Raw genomic sequence first — 4,428 nt, forward strand, 5'->3', positions numbered from 1 at the left:
ATCGCCTCTCCCCTGGTAGGTTCCGTGACTATCTGCTCCATAGCACAGTCATTAAGAGTGTCTAGAAATTCAATTTTTTCCCCCGACTAGAACACATATTGACCCAATCAATGTGTGGGTAGTTAAAATCACCTATTACGACACAGTGTTTTTTGTCTAGCCGCTATCTTTAATTCATCATTTTATAATCTTCCTCTATCTTTTGAATCTGGTGGGCGATAACAAACTCCCAGTGTTAAGCTTCCTTTTGGGCCCACTATTTCAACTCATAGCATTTCCAGAAGCAAATCCAATTCACTTTCCCTCTCAGTCTTACTGGACTGTATACCTTCTCTGACATACAGAGCCACCCCACCGCCAACCCTTTCCACCCATCCTTCCAATATAATATATAACCAGGAATCACCATATCCCACTGATTTCCCTCATCCCACCAAATTTCTGAAATACCCACAATGTCTATTTCCCCCACCCAACACCAAGCACTACAACTCCCCAATTTTACCTTGGACACTTCTAGCATTTGTATAGAAACACCTATAATTTCCCATACATGTTAAGCCTGCAACCTTCCTCTTGCTCTCTCCAGACCTTGTCAGGCAGTCCATAAGTCTCAGTGGACAATTCCAATTTCCACCAATTTACCCGGTATCGGGTAATCGAGCATTTGTATAGAAACAGCTTTTTTGGCAGAGGAACGTTAGTGAGATGTTGTTGGAAAGAATATGTTTAAAATAGAATCATAGAGTTGGAAGGTACCTCCTGAGTCATCTAGCCTACCCCCTGCAAAATTGAAGGAGACCATAAAATGGTATTCAAGGCAACACCTTGTTCCTCCTGAACCTGCCAGGTTCATTAAAAAATATTTCTTGATTAAGTGTCATGGCAACAGACGATGCGCTACAGAGAGCAAGGTAGATCTCTGCCCCAAAGGGTTTACAGTCTAACTTTAGGCACAAGGGAAATGGCAGAAGGTGGGGCGGAGATGAATGATGGGGGGGATGCTTTCACTACCTTTTCTTGCTTATATGTTTGTAGATTCAGGTCGGTAGAGAATAAAGTTTGAATCCAGTGGCATCTTTTAAGACCAACAAAGTTTTATTCAGGGTTGTTGGGATTCTTTGATTCAGGATCGATGGTCGTATTGCAAACACAAGAGCACACACTTAGTAAAAGAAAAATATCTTTACTAGAAAACAAAATAAAACATGGGTAAGGTACTTTGGAGAAAAGAAATAAAATAAAAGGTGACATACTTGCAGTTACCCTCAGTACTATATGCTAACAGCTACATCTTTCTAACTGTCTTAGCTTCTAGAAGAGAACTTCCTCTCTTGTTCACACAAAGAGCCATAAACCTTGTGAATACATTAATGCTTGATCAAAGCATTTCACTTCATTAGGATAAACAACACCCACAAACTTTCCCCTGTTGAATACATTATGTAACGTAACATCCTGTTTCCTAACAAACAACATTTAACTCTGTAATGACTGAAGTGTAAGCAACTTGCAATTCTAACAAGGGTATAAGCTTTCCTGTGCAAGCACACTTCTACAGATACATTGAAACAGAAAGAAGGGAGAAGGAGGAGGAGGAGAGTCTCCATGCTTGAGAGGAGACGGGTGGCAGGGTCTCAATTAATTATTCTCAGCATTCCACAGTTAAGGGTACATCAATCTCCAGTTTTGACATATTTATTTCCTTCACTGTTTTTGCCCCAGAACTGAACCCAAAGAAATGGTGACCATATAAACTAAGTCTGTTATTCCTGTTTGATCCTTGAATCTGGTAAACATCTTCATTGTGCTGATAATTCACTGCTCACCCTCTAACCTATATGAATGGACTGGTAATTTCCAATTCTGTTTCTGTCTCTGTCTTGACTCTAACTGGCCCTTCCTGGCAATTAACCCCCCCTCCCCACTTTCCATATGTAATGGCTGAGGAAATTCTGTTTCACTGTACCTGAAAAAGTGCGTCTGCACATGAAAGTGTACACCCAGAATAAAAGTTGGTTTTAAAAGGGTCAATGGACTCAGACTTAATAACACATTGTGCCTGTTTTTGTTTTTTTTTAAACAGCAACACTAATGTTATCTTTCATTTTTTGTAAGGGGAGGAAGGAAAAAAAAACTTCTCGACGAGGGTGGGATTCGAACCCACGCGTGCAGAGCACAATGGATTAGCAGTCCATCGCCTTAACCACTCGGCCACCTCGTCACGGAGCAAAAAAAAAATTGCTCTCTCTTTTGTGCCGGCCTAGCACTCTCCGCCCGTGCAAGACTTTTTATCTAATTTTTTAAAAAAATATTCCAAAGCAAAGAGAATACGGGGGTGAAAGGTGACACCTAAAACCCAGCCAAGCTATTGGCTGCTGCGGCCCCTTTGCGGCTGGAGTTTCTCCCCCAATCTATGCAAGTAGTTGCTTTTAAAGGGGTAAAAGTCGATCTGGCTTATTTCAGACCTGTGTTCAATAATAATCTTGCAAAAAGCAAGACAACAGCCGCACGGTTTTTTTGTTTTTTTTAAATCATGTCTTTTTTCCATTTCGGGTTGTTCATTTTGTCTTCTTGAAGACTGAGGAAAACTTCATGACCGAAGACAGAAAGACCCCTTCCTACCCCACCCCCGCCGGCCCATTCCCATATTCAGATTTTCGTTTTCATGAAGCACGTGAACCCTGTTGCAAACATACTCGGGCGAGACAAAAGTAATGCCGCTTCTTTGTTAGGTGAGAAAAAACGGGTGTTGGGATTCGGTTAAGGAAACAGTTCCTCAATGTGGTCAGAAGCACTTCTTGGGGTCTCAAAAGTTATCCCTGCCGAAACCCGGGATCGAACCAGGGACCTTTAGATCTTCAGTCTAACGCTCTCCCAACTGAGCTATTTCGGCGAGCCGTTTCATGTCTGATATTTCCTAGCTAATGTCGCCTTCAAAATGGCAGTTTTTGTCAGCTGCAGGTCGTTCCATTGGTTTTTCTACAAGAACAGATTGCATTGCAAGCAAAATCTTATCCGTGTAAAAGAGAGGCGCCCCCCCCAAAAAAGAAAAATTTAACTGCATTGGCCGGGAATCGAACCCGGGCCTCCCGCGTGGCAGGCGAGAATTCTACCACTGAACCACCAATGCAATTTGTTGTATACTTGCCTTACTCCACTGTATTTAAACAGCACTTCAACTTATCCACCCTAATTTAATTTTCTTTCTAGTGTCTTCTTGGATTCTTGCCCTTTTCTACTGCTACTCGGAAGCAGGTAACCTAGTGAATCAATGGACTTACTTCCATGAAAGTGTCTTTAGGCTTGCATCTGCTTTCGGGAATCAACGGCCCATGATCCGTGCCTACTTTTACATTTTAAAACATAAAATAATACCGAAGCCATGCAATATCGAGTTCATCAAGTCCGAACAAGCTTCTCTCTCTTTTTTTAAATGCCACTCCGATTGGCAAAAGCTCCACCCCGCGGCTTTTGCTTTAAGTTTGCAACTTCTTAAATGCTGCATCGAAGATATGCCGGTCTCTCGCAGCAGCAATGACGAACAGGCGTCTAGGAGCGGTTTCTGGAGGAGGCAGACTTCTCTCTTTCGGAGTCTAGCAGGAGCTTCCCCCTCAGAGACGGCTGGCGAGGTGGCCTCCGGTGCGGGAAAGTTTATGGATGAACCCAAGCCGCAGCTGGAACCCGGGATCTAGCACAGAGAGCTCCAGATTGTGCCTGCGAGAGACTTCCGGAGCGCGCTGGAGAAAGTACTCTGCACACGCTCAGAGGTTTCTCGCCTGGCACATGGGCGCCTTCCAGATGTCCAATCCCTGCCCTGGTATCTGCACCGCTGCCTACTCGGACTCCCCCAGTTTCACGCCCTGGCACCAAGCGCCTTTCCCGGGGCTTCTAAATGGAAAGTCGCCTAAGAGCCGAGGAAGCTTTTGAGGGCACCGTGGAAACTTCAGCCCAAAGAGGGGTTGGCGTGTCCCGCCCCCAAAAAGTGAGGTTCCACCGAGATTTGAACTCGGATCGCTGGATTCAAAGTCCAGAGTGCTAACCATTACACCATGGAACCGACGATGATGAAAACTACCTGTCATATGTCTTTGTTCCAGAGTTATGAAACGGGCAAGCCTCGCTGTTGACATCTTCCCTGCCGCAGAAACGGACAGCCGGCTAGGAGTCTTAGCTACTGCAAATACTGTAAACTCATCTGTTGTGAGCCCTTTTATTATCTGCTATTTACAGGTCCCACTATATGTGACATTCCAGTCTTAGCTATATTTATTGCGCCTCGGCGTCTAGTCATGCCGGCCACATGACCACGGAAACGTCTTCGGACAGCGCTGGCTCTACGGCTTGGAAACGGAGATGAGCACCGCATCCCTAGAGCCGGATTCGACTGGCTTTCGAGCAAGGGGAACCTTTACCTTCTTTAATTAG

At 44.5% G+C, this 4,428-nt stretch overlaps 4 non-coding genes across 4 annotated transcripts; all 4 read right to left on the minus strand.

Annotated features, from left to right (window-relative positions):
• Nucleotides 1-2,142: 2,142 nt before the first annotated feature.
• TRNAS-GCU lies at nucleotides 2,143-2,224 on the minus strand. Its single transcript has one exon. It is a non-coding gene; the product is annotated as a tRNA-Ser (tRNA).
• Nucleotides 2,225-2,823: 599 nt separating this feature from the next.
• TRNAF-GAA lies at nucleotides 2,824-2,896 on the minus strand. Its single transcript has one exon. It is a non-coding gene; the product is annotated as a tRNA-Phe (tRNA).
• Nucleotides 2,897-3,062: 166 nt separating this feature from the next.
• TRNAG-GCC lies at nucleotides 3,063-3,133 on the minus strand. Its single transcript has one exon. It is a non-coding gene; the product is annotated as a tRNA-Gly (tRNA).
• An 855-nt stretch (nucleotides 3,134-3,988) lies between these two features.
• On the minus strand, nucleotides 3,989-4,060 carry TRNAQ-UUG. The gene has a single exon. It is a non-coding gene; the product is annotated as a tRNA-Gln (tRNA).
• Between the last annotated feature and the right edge of the window lie 368 nt (nucleotides 4,061-4,428).

This window comes from Gekko japonicus, unplaced genomic scaffold (genome assembly GCF_001447785.1).
Source record: "Gekko japonicus isolate JY-2015 unplaced genomic scaffold, Gekko_japonicus_V1.1 scaffold6727, whole genome shotgun sequence".
Lineage (NCBI taxonomy): Eukaryota > Metazoa > Chordata > Lepidosauria > Squamata > Gekkonidae > Gekko > Gekko japonicus.